This window comes from Chelonia mydas, chromosome 4 (assembly GCF_015237465.2).
Source record: "Chelonia mydas isolate rCheMyd1 chromosome 4, rCheMyd1.pri.v2, whole genome shotgun sequence".
In the NCBI taxonomy this organism is placed as follows: domain Eukaryota; kingdom Metazoa; phylum Chordata; order Testudines; family Cheloniidae; genus Chelonia; species Chelonia mydas.
The window spans coordinates 97,201,964-97,216,124 of NC_057852.1; the positions used below are offsets into that span (position 1 = coordinate 97,201,964).

General features: G+C 44.9%; 1 protein-coding gene across 9 annotated transcripts in view; it reads right to left on the reverse strand.

Annotated features, from left to right (window-relative positions):
* N4BP2 (NEDD4 binding protein 2) overlaps positions 1-14,161 on the reverse strand; it is a 76,320-nt gene that overhangs the window by 50,669 nt on the left and 11,490 nt on the right. The gene's annotated exons all lie outside the window — the stretch shown is intronic.

Here is a 14,161-nt window from a genome sequence, read left to right on the forward strand (position 1 = left end):
TGTTCCAAATGACAAAATGCCAAAACATTTCAAAAAATCTCCGAGGCCATGAGGGACAGAGGCTACAGCAGGGACGCAACACAGTACCGCATGAAACTTAAAGAGCTCAGACAAGTGTACCAGAAAACCAAAGAATTAAACGGACGCTCCGGGACAGAGCCCCAGACTTGCCGCTTCTACGCTGAGCTGCATGCAATTCTGGGGGGGCGGGGGCGCGCCACCACTACCCCACCCCTGTCCGTGGACTCCGATGATGGGGTACTCTCCGCCATGCCTGAGGATTTTGCGGATGGGGAAGATGAGGAGGAGGAGGACGAGCTTGAGGAGAGCACACAGCACACCGTTCTCCCCAACAGCCAGGATCTTTTTATCACCCTGACTGAAATACTCTCCCAGCTCAACGAAGCTGGAGAAGGGACCTCTGGTGAGTGTACCTTTTAAAATATAATACATGTTATAAAAGCAAGCATTTTTTAATGATTAAGTAGCCCTGAGGACTTGGGATGCATTCGTGGCCAGTACAGCTACTGGAAAAGTCTGTTAACGTGTCTGGGGATGGAGCGGAAATCCTCCAGGGACATCTCCATGAAGCTCTCCTGGAGGTACTCTAAAACCCTTTGCAGAACGTTTCTGGGGAGAGCAGCCTTATTCATGGTAGGACACTTTACCACACCATGCTCGTAGCAAGTAATATGGTATCATTGCATGACAAAGCTTGGCAGCGTATGGTCTTGGTGTTTGCTGGCAATCAAGCAACATCCATTCTTTATCTCTGTGTTGTCCTCAGGAGAGTGATATTGTTCATGGTAACCTGGTTGAAATAAGGGAATTTAATTAAAGGGACATTCAGAGGTGGCCGTTCCTACTGGGCTGTTTGCCTGTGGCTGAAAAGAAATCCTCCCCGCAGTTAGCCACGCGGTTGGGGGGGGGAAGGGGGGCATTGGCGCTGAGCTGTTCGCGTTTGGCTAGCAGGGATCTTCCCTGATACCAGCCACGCGGTGGGGGGAGGGGTAAAGCAATCATCCCAGAGAACTGGATGGGGGGGTTAGTTTGGTTTCTGCTGCTGCACGTTAACAGGAAAACCGCAGCACTAAATGGCCAACTCAACGTGCTTTGCTTGGTATGGGAGAGGAGGGTACTGCTGTTATGAAGGTTGCAGAAGCCGAAAGACTATGGCTTACCATGGCAGCCTACAAGCCGAACTCTGATGCCCGGCACTGCATGTGTGATCTCTAACACCAAAGCCGCAGGCACTCAATATAAGATGCAAAATGTGACCTTGTACCAAAATCACATGTGCTACGTAATGTGAATAATGTTGTTCACCGTGAAAGAGTATAGCCATTGTTCTGTAAAATGTATCTTTTTAAATACTTCACTCCCTTTTTTTCTTCCAGGAGCTGCAAATGTTTCAAGCCTCCCTCCTCCGTCCCAAAGGCTCTCTCAGATAAGGCGGCGAAAAAAATGCACGTGCGATGAAATGTCCTCTGAGCTCATGCAGTCGTCCGGCACTGACAGAGCTCAGCAGAATGTGAGGAGGGACACAATAGCAGAGTACAGGAAAGGGGCCGATGAACGTGAGGAGAGGTGGCGGCAGGAAGATCAGAGGAGGCATGAGGCAACGCTGGGGCTACTGCAGGATCAAACGGACATGCTCCGGCGTCTGGTGGATGTTCATGAACGGCAGCAGGATCACAGACTGCTGCTGTAGCCCCTGTTTAACCGCCCTCCCTCCTCCCCAAGTTCCATAGCCTCCTCATCCAGATGCCCAAGAACATGGGGGCGGGGAGGCTCCGGGCACCCAACCACTCCACCCCAGTGGACAGCCCAAGCAACAGAAGGCTGTCATTCAACAAGTTTTAAAGTGGCCTTTTCCTTCCCTCCTACCCTCGTCTCACTCCCCACCCAGGCTACCTTGTGAGTTATCTCCCTATTTTTATAATCAATTAATAAAGAATACATGTTTTTTAAATGATAGTGACTTTATTTCCTTTGCAAGCAAGCTGTGATCAAAGGGGGGAGGGCGGGTGGTTTACAGGGAATTTAGAGGCAACCAAGGGGGCAGATTTTCATCAAGGAGGAAGGGGGAGGAACAAACAGAAGTGTCACACAATACCCTGGTCAGTCATGAAACTGGTTTTCAAAGCTTCTCTGATGCGCGGCGCTTCCTGCAGTGCTCTTCTAACCGCCCTGGTGTCTGGCTGCACATATTCAGCGGCCAGGCAATTTGCATTAACCTTCCACCCCGCCATAAATGTCTCCCCCTTACTCTCACAGAGATTGTGGAGTACACAGCAAACAGCAATAACAATGGGAATACTGGTTTCGCTGAGGTCTGAGCGAGTCAGTAAACTGCGCCAGCAACCCTTTAAACATCCAAATGCACACTCTACCACCATTCTGCACTTGCTCAGCCTATAGTTGAACAGCTCATGACTACTGTCCAGGGTGCCTGTGTACGGCTTCATAAGCCAGGGCATTAAGGGGTAGGCTGGGTCCTCAAGGATAACTATAGGCATTTCAACATCCCCAACAGTTATTTTCTGGTCTGGGAAGTAAATCCCTTCCTGCGGCCATTTAAACAGACCAGAGTTCCTGAAGACGCGAGCGTCATGAACCTTTCCCGGCCGTCCCACGTTGATCTTGGTGAAACGTCCCTTGTGATCCACCAGTGCTTGCAGCACCACTGAAAAGTACCACTTGCCGTTTATGTACTGGCTGCCCTGGTGGTCCGGTCCCAAGATAAGGATATGAATTCCGTCTATAGCCCCACCACAGTTAGGGAATCCCATTGCAGCAAAGGCATCTAGTATGACTTGCATATTTCCCAGAGTCACTACCTTTGATAGCAGTGGCTCAATGATTGTGTTGACTACTTGCATCACAGCAACCCCCACAGTGGATTTGCCCACTCCAACTTGATTACTGACTGACCGGTAGCTGTCTGGCCTTGCAAGCTTCCACAGGGCTATTGCCACTTGCTTGTGAACTGTGAGGGCTGCTCTCATTTTGGTATTCTTGCGCTTCAGCGCAGGGGAAAGCAAGTCACAAAGTTCCATGAAAGTGCCCTTTTACATGCGAAAGTTTCACAGCCACTGGGAATCATCCCAAACCTGCAACACTATGCGGTCTCACCACTCTGTGCTTGTTTCCCGGGCCCAGAATCGGCGTTCCACGGCATGAGCCTGCCCCAGTAACACCATGATCTCCAAATTGCTGGGGACCGCGGTTTTAGAGAAATCTGTGTTCATGTCCTCATCACCACGCTTCCATTGCCTCCTCACCTGGTTTTTCAGGTGCTTGTTCTGCATAAACTGCACAATAATGCACAAGGTGTTTACAATGGTCATAACTGCTGCGGTGAACTGAACGGGCTCCATGCTTGCTGTGTTATGGCATCTGCTCAGGCAATCCAGGCAAAAGGGAGCGAAATGATTGTCTGCTGTTGCTTTCACGGAGGGAGGGAGGGTTGACTGATAACATTTATCCATAACCACCCGTGACAAATTTTTGGTCCAATCAGGCTTTGGGAGCTCAGCCCAGAATTCCAGTGGGCAGCGGGGACTGCAGGAACTGTGGGATAACTACCCACAGTGCACCGCTCGGAATGTCGATGCTTGCCATGGTACTGTGGACGCCGAATTAATGTGCTTAGTGTGGACGCATGCACTCGACTTTATATAATCTGTTCCCAAAAATCGACTTCTGTAAAATCGGAGTACTTTCGTAGTGTAGACATGGCCTAATAAATTTATTTGGGCATAAGCTTTCGTGGGACTTTACATCAGCCCTGCTGTTCTAACTTGCTTTGGAGTGGGAAGTAGCAGAAGATCACAGAGCTGCAACCAGCTCCCTGCAGCTGCCTCTCTTTACTCTCATCCACACTGGAGAATCCAGGCTAAGGATAACTGCTTAAGTATTGTGATTTGAAAAACCATCTTGGTTTGCAGAAAATGCCCATTTCTTAATAAGCTGATTTGATGAATAGAAGAGTTATTAAGAAAGCAATTTTCAGAAAAGTGGACTCTGCACATCCACTCACTTGTGTACTTGAATCATCTTGTGGATGAATATTTAATTCCAAGAAATGTGTGTCCTTGAAGCAGTTATCAGGGAAGAGATATGTGTGAAAACAGTGAAATTGAGACTGTGCCAGAGGCGCACAGTTCTTTATCAATGCTGAAATGAAACAGCTGCTTACTCTAACTGGATATGTGTACAACAGAGGTACCTAGAATTACACCATGAACTACGGAGGATATTACAGCCTCTGGCTAACTAATTAGAAATCCATTTCTGCATGTTCAACATAGCTCTAGCCTTCACTACATCTACATCAGCATGCTGTTACTACCCCATCTTAATCTAGGTGAAAGAACTCCCATCCAAAGTTCAGTACAGGGCCCTAAATACAAATTGATTCATGTTATGTTACCTGGAACCTACAATTAAGGCCGTCCTTCAGGTCTGTATATTGAAGTGCAATTGGAAATTATGTTCTTTGTCCACCACATGACACTGGCGGACCAGGTTCCACCTCATGCCAATGTCCTCCCCCATGCCTCAACTGAATACTGATAAATACACAGCTGATCAGTTTGGCTCACCTCTATGTTAGTATTGTTAAAATAGGTATTAGAATGATAAGAATGTGGTTAGTATTAGACTTTACTGAATGCTTGTGAGTTGCTGCATGCATTAATCTCAGGGCTTGGCTACACTTGCGAGTTACAGCGCAATAAAGGAGCCTCGGGCGCACTAGCTCACTACCCGTCCACACTGGCAAGGCATGTAAAGCGCTCTGACTCCACGGCTACAGCACTGCTGCTACTCCACCTTGGAGAGTGGAATAACGTTTGCTGCACCCCCGCTGGAGCACCGCGGCGTCAGTGTGAACGAGGTGTTGCATTACTGCGCTCTGATCAGCCTCCGGAAATGTCCCATAATCCTCTTAAGTCAAGTGACCACTCTTGTCATTGTTTTTGAATCACTGCAGGAATGCAGATATGCCCTTTGAAAGCTCCATTTCTGACAGCCCGCTGCTTATCTGCTCCGAGACAAAGCAACTATTAGTGTGGAATGCTGTGTGTGAGAAAGAGAGAGGCGGGGGGAGAAGGGGGAGGTTAGCTGTTGTCTGAACTTACAAGACAGCATGCTGACATGCTCTCCCCCCACATACATACAACACACTCCCTGTCACACTCCACCCCACCCAACCCCCATTTGAAAAGCATGTTGCAGTCACTTGCATGCTGGGATAGCTGCCCATAATGCACCACTCCCAATGCTGCTGCAAGTGCAGCAAATGTGGCCATGCCAGTGCACTTGAAGCTGTCAGTGTGGACAGACTGCAGCGCTTTCCCTACTGCGCTCTCCAAAGGCTGGTTTAACTCAAACATCTGCAAGTGTAGCCGTGCCCTCACTTATAATATTTGTATCCTTTACTGTAAAGTAGTATTTGAGTGTTTGCACTGTAAGCCTCTGCAACTGTGTAAATCACCAGACAGGAGAGAGACATTAACTCATGTGAAATGCTGATCTCTAACAGAAGGTGTTCCTGCCTTACAAGGAAGGCTCATCAACACCAGATGGACTAGCATGGAACATTAAAGAGGACAAAAGACTTATTATTTACTCTCCCTCCTCCATGAAGATGGGTCTTGTAAGTGAATTCATAGAATCATAGAATATCAGGGTTGGAAGGGACCTCAGGAGGTCATCTAGTCCAAACCCCTGCTCAAAGCAGGACTGATCCCCAATTTTTGCCCCAGATCCCTAAATGGCCCCCTCAAGGATTGAACTCACAACCTTGGATTTAGCAGGCCAATGCTCAAACCACTGAGCTATCCCTCCACCCATCAGCTGAGTGTGCAGCTCTAAACAGAAGAGGGGAAGAGAATAAATATCCCTAACAAGAAGGAACTGCATCTCTGTGCTGCTTGGAGTGAGGGGGGGAAGGAGGGTAAAGTTTTCTAAGGGCTTGGCTACACTTACATTTTATAGCGCTCTAACTTGCTGGCTCAGGGGTGTGAAAAATCACCCCCATGAGCGCAGCAAGTCTGAGCGCTTTAAAGCGCTAGCGTAAACAGGCTCCGAGCGCTGGGAGCCGCACACTCAGCGCTCAGAGCTAATCCCCTCATGGAGGTGGATTACCAGGAGCACTGGGAGAGCTCTCTCCCAGCGCTCACGCGCAACCACACTCGCACTTCAAAGCGCTGCCACAGGAGCGTGCCCGTGACAGCGCTTTGAAGTTTCCAGTGTAGCCATGCCCTAAGCATAAGCAAGCGATACCTAGCTGTTTAGCCTGGGTTAGCCCTAAAGGACATATAGAGCTTGCTTATTACAGAACTTTCTATTACCTTTTTATCCTTAAGATTGTAACTCATTTGTGTATATATGTTTACCTGCTTTAACTTTCCAAATAACTCATTTCCCTTCTTAATAAATCTTTAGATAGTTTATTATAGGATTGGCTACAAGCATTGTCTTTGGTGTGAGATCTAAAGTGCAACTGACCTGGGGTAGGTAACTGGTCCTGAGAGTAATCTGAATATTGCTGTGATCCTTGGTGTAATGGACCATCTATCACAAAGGTAGACTTAACTGTGTGGGAAAACAGATCAGAATACCCCAGGGAACTGTCTGTGACTCCATGTTAAGTCTATTATAGTACCTGAGGAGATTTCACTTGACTTCGAAGTATAGAAATCACAGACAATTTGGGCTTGTGCCCTGGTTCCTATCAGTCTGCCCTAAGGTTGGTACTCATGTTCATGAGCCACTGCAAGACAGCGTGACATATTAATTCATCAAAAAGAGATTTAAATTATTCAGCAAATGAATGTCTGGTGAATGTGTCTTTACAAAGGTTCAAGACGTGCACCTGAAAGTGAGTAACCCCTTTGTCCTATCAGTAGTATGCATTTGCCTCTTAATTTTAGACTCATGATTTATGCAGAATATAAATGATTTTGTGTTTAATAACAAAAATGTAGTATGCTATAGACATGTGCAGGGCTCATATTTTCTGAGTATATGTTTGATACTTGGCAATAGCCTTCACTCTGATATTTCTAGAAATTTCTACAGGAGACATCTGTCCCAAGAATTATACTGAAAAATTGGTAGTATTTTGTGAGTGGATAAAGGTATGGGTATCAAAATATCTGCCTTACTCAGGGTATTGGTGGGCACCCTGGTGATAGAAGGTACTTGAATTTTTCCCAAGTTTGATAAATGACGTCTTTTTCTAATTTCTTGATGGACTGAACATAAGTATCTGCCATCTGTCAAGAAACTGGAGAATGAGAAACAGGACACAGAATCAATCCAGCTTTCTGACTTACCACATGTAGATGTAACACAATTTGCTGAGACCTTGACCGATGTTCAAGTTAGGATGCAGCCAAAACCTCTCCCTTTCACAGACATCCCCCATACCCTGCAACTTACTAAATTGTTTCGTGCTGGCTACAATGTGTTATATGAATTACTCCCCAGAGACACTGGAATCTTTCAAATTTAGATCAAAATGCTTCAAGACTGCAATGAAATTGATCAAAAAATCCACAGTTATCCAAACAACAGATGAAAGGACTTTAATTTGGTGAAAGACATTGAAGACAATTTTTTAATTTAATGCCAGCCCTAAAAAAAGGGACAGTTAAATTTTCAGTTGTGGGAAATTGGTTGGGGTGTGTGTGTGTGTGTGAATAATTATTTAATGACAATAGATGTGGAGATTACAAAAGTTAAAGCTTTATAGCCATTAAAACACAAATTGTCAACATCATATGTTAAAATATACAAAGTAAATTGCCTTAAATCAAACTCTAACAAGTTCTCAAGAAGTTTCTTATTTTGCCAGTCTGTAAATTTCAACTATCATCGGTAGAAATATTTTTTCAAAGATTTGTGAGTGTACGGTGAAATCGGCATGTATCAATAAAAAACTAATCCTTCCAAGCTTAACTATGAATCACAATGATAACTGGCATATTTATATTCCAGCCAAACTGATTTGATACATGGAGGGTCAAAACCTTCTGAGAATAAAGCTAATCGAGACTGAAGACAATTAAGGCCATCTACCCAAATTATTGGTGGTTAGGGAATAGCCTGTTTCTCTCCCTCCATTCTCCCCACAAAATGAAATCAACATGACCTCTCAGGATTAAACATACAACTCCTAACTCATTATATTTACGAATGTGAGTTTTTAGACAGCACAGCTGTTTAGGAACTGCTGTATAGGTGCCATTCTCAAATAAATGTTGTGGTTCTATGCACCCCACCCCCTCCCCGCCATCAGCTGGGATTTCCTTGATCGTAGATTTTGACATTGCACGCTACTGGACTCCTACCTCAGTGGCCAGCTGGGAAAATGGAGGAAGTACAGACCTCTTTGTCAGACATGGAAGTAACACATGGCCAGAGGTGAGCAGCCATTGCAGGCAAGCAAACCAAACAAGCAAAGGTCAACAAGCCATTAGCCAAAAGCTAAGGCTTCTTCTTTCCTTCACTTTTTTAGGATGGTGGCTTACCTGATTCCTCCTCCTTTAAAATTCTTAGATGAATTCAGAATGAGATACTCCTCTTCTCAAGTCTAATCCTACCCCTTTGGATGATGTCAGGGGTCACATTTAAGTAAACAAAACAAAACAAAAACCCCAACTCCCCATTCCAGTAATTTTGGGCTCCGAAATCCCACAGATCCAAAAATATATCTAGTCAGCAGGTCTATACATATTTTGACACTCTTCAGGTCATGGGTCAGTTTACAGACATTATCTCAACAAAACCTACAAAAGTCAAAGGTCAACATTTTTTTTTTTAAATGCAAGGCTAATAAAAAATCTGAAACAAAAAAATACGAAAATACCAATCAGACATTCTCTCAGCCATGTAGATAGAATAGTTCCTCTTCTACAGACAGATGCTTATAATTTCCTCTTTCATATTGTGGTACTCAACAGTTTGACTTGCACACACAAAATCTGGCTGAAAGGTTAGACTAACTTGGTTGAGCAAGAAAGTTTTTTCCTTCTAAAAATCGCAACTGTGTCATTCAGTTTTTATACATACGCCTATCTGCCTCCGAATCGGAAAGGAGTGGTGAGCGCTGCATTGCAGTGGTTATTATAGCAACACCAGGGGAAGGAAACTTTGGAAAAGGGGAGATCGAGAAGCTGGCTGCAACTGCCTGAATAACAATCTGCTTCCTAAAAAGAAAAGGAGTACTTGTGGCACCTTAGAGACTAACCAATTTATTTGAGCATAAGCTTTCGTGAGCTACAGCTGACTTCATCGGATGCATACTGTGGAAAGTGTAGAAGATCTTTTTATACACACAAAGCATGAAAAAATACCTCCCCCCACCCCACTCTCCTTCTGGTAATAGCTTATCACTTCATCGGATGCATACTGTGGAAAGTGTAAAAGATCTTTTTATACACTCAAAGCATGAAAAAATACCTCCCTCCACCCCACTCTCCTGCTGGTAATAGCTTATCTAAAGTTTAGATAAGCTATTACCAGCAGGAGAGTGAGGTGGGGGGAGGTATTATTTCATGCTTTGTGTGTATAAAAAGATCTTTTACACTTTCCACAGTATGCATCCGATGAAGTGAGCTGTAGCTCACGAAGGCTTATGCTCAAATAAATTGGTTAGTCTCTAAGGTGCCACAAGTACTCCTTTTCTTTTTGCGAATACAGACTAACACGGCTGTTACTCGGAAATCTGCTTCCTGGCCTTCTCCAGGAACAGCATAACAACGTGCTGTCTCTTGTTTGGAGCTTTGGTAATGCTATGATTCAGCTCTCTAGTAATAATGACAGTAATGGCAAAAGTAAATAAAGGAGGCGGAAGAAAATTTTTGCCACTCCCACTATTTATTACACCTTTTTTAACTGGGGGGTATACAAACACACTTGGATACCCTCCATTGAACATTTCAGGTTCTGCTTCAATCCAAACCACCGTTGTCACAGATCTAAATTATCTGTATACAAATACATTTTTTGTATGTTGATTGTGCTAATATAAGAAAAGTCAGCTCGTTCTCTTTCCCTCTCATCTCAATTACTGCTATTTCTTTGTTGAAGTAGTATATAAAACGGAGGTTAAAACTGTTAAATCCATACTGATATGCCCTATATAAAAGAACAACAATGAAAAAGGACTACTACTCTTCTTTTCTCTTCATACCACATATTAAGTTACTTTACAGCTTTTTTTTTTTAAATGATATTGATTTTGAAAATTTAAAAGAAATACCACAAAATATTTAGGAAGCATTGCTACCGAGACAGCTCCACCACTTGCTCCCCAGAACATCAGATGCTGCCTAAAAACTATTTAATTTAACCAATTTCATTTTGCAAGTGATGTATTCTTTAAAAAACAAGGGGGATGCATGCTTTTTAGGTTCTGTAGGCCAAGCTTATTGCACACACCAGGAGCTCCTTGCAGTCCTCCATTTCACCCTACAAGCACTCTGTGTGCCAGCCTCCAATCCATTTCTATGTCAGGGACTCCTAGCAACGCTCCCCAATCTCCTGACAGGGATTGTATGTGCAGCCCCATGCCCCAGCAGGGTGCCCCATTCTCCCCACTATCCCAGCAGCTCTGTTCCTTTCCCTTCCCCTCTCACCCCAAATCAGGGCCCCCCATTCTTCTCACCATGCCAAGGGTTCTGTTGGTCTCTCCTCCCTTCCAATCCCCAAAGTACCTTTCTTTCCCCCAAACTGGAAGAGAGGGGTGGATGACTGGTGACCTCTCTGCCCCACTGGAGCAGACTTTGAGGAAGCAGGTGTGACATTCCCCAGAGTACAATCTGGACCATTGTGTCCTCTCAGTTCTCCAACCTGGGGTGCTTCTTACAGTGCTCCACTCTGGGAACAACCACTCCTGGTCTACTCACACACAGTCTCCAGCATGTAACAGAATGAGTGCTATAACCAGCTGCTCATGAATTACACCACAGGAGAACACCAGCAAACTCTCCAACTCAGACTTTCCCCCAGAAATAGGCATCTTCTACTGCCCAGCACCCTACTAGACAATGCAAGCTCATATAAAGTCCATCATTTCATCAATGGAAATTAAATGCACAAGCCATGTAGTTTCCCACACACTTTAATCCAAACACACTGGTTACATAAAACAATAAAAGTAGTTTATTAACTACACAAAGAAAGATTTTAAGTGACTAAGGGTATGTCTGCACTTACAAGTTTTGCGCCAAAAGTTATAGCACTTTTATTAAAGCACTTTAATTAAAAGCGCTGTTGTGTGTCCACACTAGCTCCTTGTATCGCTGGGACACACTCACACTAGCAGCTCTTGCAACGACAAAGAGAGAAGTGAACTGTTGTAGCTATCCCACTATGCAACTGGCCGCAGGGTGCTTTGGGAAGGGTTTGCAATGCCTCATGGGGCGGGTACAGCATCACATGATGCAGATTTCTCAATCCCATTGCCAGCTGCTTTTCAACTGAAGTGTGGAGGGGAGCGTGTGAGACAGGGAGCCTGTGTATGGAGGGGGAGGGGGGAAACAGACAGCGTGTGTTGGGGGAGAATGTGTCGGCATGCTGTCTCGTGAATTCAGAGAGCCGCAGGAATTCCTGAGACGAGGTCCTCAGGAGAACCAGTCCTGAGACGAAGAAGGCGGAGACCCCGACCTCAGCTCCCGCCTCCCTCTCTGGCTCTGCACAGCACAGAGTCTCTCTCGCTGTCATACACACATATCCACCCCTGCCTGCCTGCCTCTGTTCGTATTGTGGATGACAGCAGGGGCATTCCACATTAACAATTTGCTTTGTGTCCCAGAGCAGAGCAGCACAGCATGCCAGCTGTCAGAACAGAGCTTTGAAAGGGGAGGGGTGCATGCCTGCAGAGTTGCTGAGTTCAAAACAACGAGCAGAGTGGTCACTCCAGGCATTGTGGGACACTTCTGGATGAGACCAATTACAGCGATAAAAGCAATCAAGGCATTCACACAGGCAGCCTCAGCGCAAAAAGCCTTATCAGTTTCGTTGTGGTGGTTTTATTACAGCGCTGCAACTGAGGAGTTTTGGCGCAAAAAGTGGCTTGTCAGTGTGGACACCCCTGCTGTTTCATCACCAAAAGCTGACTTTCAGCAAAAAAAACTTGCCAGTGTACACCAGGCCTAAAAGTAATGAGGTTACAAAGGAAATAAAAGGTAAAACACAGCTACTATCTAAGGGTATGTCTTCACTAGCAACGTTAAAGGGCTGCTGCGACAGCTCTGTAACGTGGCTGTGTAGTTGTGGCACCAGCGCTAGGAGAGAGCTCTCCCAGCACGATAAAAAAAAACAAACCCACCTCCACGAAGGAAGTAGCCCCCAGCGCTGGGTGCACTGCCTATGCTGCCACTTGACAGTGCTGAAACTTGCAGCGCTTTGGGTGTGAGGAGGGTTCACACCCCTGAGTGAGAAAGTTGCAGCACTGTAAAGTTGCAGTGTAGACAGGCCTAATTTAGCAAGCTAAGTGAATTAAAAGCAAAGGTTTTTCTCACCACATGCTTTTTTGCAATCTTTTACTGGCTGAACGCCTCTTCAGACAGGACTCCCCCTCTCCCGTACTTCAGGAGTTGTTGACACCATGAACAGAAAGAAAGGGAGGAGTGCCCAAGGCATTGTCCTCTCCTATAATCCAATCTTTTGTGCTAGAAGCATCTCCAGCTGGTTCACAAAACCTGTTTCCAGCTGAGCCAAGAGTGACAGAAAGTCTGTTTGGAGGGAACTTTAAACTGTTCCTTTGTTCAAGATGTAGATTTTCTCACTCACACCCTTTCTCCTGCTAAAGAATGGCCATTTAAGCAGTTGATCTCCCTGAAACCTGGCTGGGGTGTTGGCTAGCCTTTCTGTCTCTGATGAATTGGTCTGTGAGCACGCCCCAAAATTACAACATACTTCAGTAACATCATGCAATAAAATCTTACAACATTACACACAGTGTTGCCACACATATTTTAACAAGACAATAATATTCACCAGATTATGAGTTTTCAAATGACACCTCACAAGGCATACTTTGTACAAAACTTATTATAATCCTGTAAAAGAATAAATATAGGGGTACAGACTGTCACAGCAGGACATTAGGAAAGAGGAAGGAAGGAAAGAATGAAGCCTTCTCTTGCCTCTCCCTTTGGCTATGCCCTGATGGCTGAGTATTCTAACCACAGCTCCCAGGACCGAAAGCAATTATTTCTCATTTGCCATTCAGGTGTCAGCATATTACACTCCACTGGGAGGATGAGCAGGTGTGTTGTTATGATGCCAATGTTAATTGATCGCATTAACAGAGGACAGTGGCTCAATGTGTCTCCTTTTTCTCCTCTTTCAATGTTCCAATTGTCCCCCAAATCAATAAAAGTTCTGGCTACTGATGGTTAGAGCCTTCCCAACCCAGTGAAAATGAGTGAGTGAGTGAGGGTGAGGGAGAGTGAGCAACGGAGGGAGTGGGGACGGAGTGAGTGGGGTGGAGCCTCAGAAAAGGGGCAGGGCAAGGATGTTCAGTTTTGTGCGATTAGAAAGTTGCAATCTTTAATTCACAGGGGGCACTGCATCAAGGGGGGAATGCAAGTAGAGGTAATTTTTCAAAGCCATTAGTTGTCTTAGTACTTAGTCATGTCAGGTAAGTTTTTGAGCTTTGCATGAGATTAATGACTAGAAGTGGTCCCAAATTTGGTTTTATGTTTCATACAAAAAAGTGGACCAACAGTTGTCAATAAACCCACCCAAAACAAGCGTGATTGGTCAAAAAAAACCCAACCCCCCAAGAATAACTGGCGGTGGGAATTTGCATCTAAACAATGGGTAGGTATTGAGCAAACAAACACTGTGGGGCACAGAACAGTCCAAGAAAAAAAAAAAAAAAGACAGACCTTGAGACAAGTGGGGAAAAAACACTTACATGTTTTTATCGTGGAGGCCTCCAGTTCATGTATAAACCTTAAAACGGCCTAGCTTTTATCATACAATCTCGGGTGGTCTGACTGCTATGTTCATTTTAAATTGCTCAGAGAAATTTGAGAGAGGATACTTAAGTAACTAGATTTAAAAGAATCAATATTTCTATTTGACATTCTATTTTTCAAACCGCATATACTCAGGTTGCAGAGTAACAGCCGTG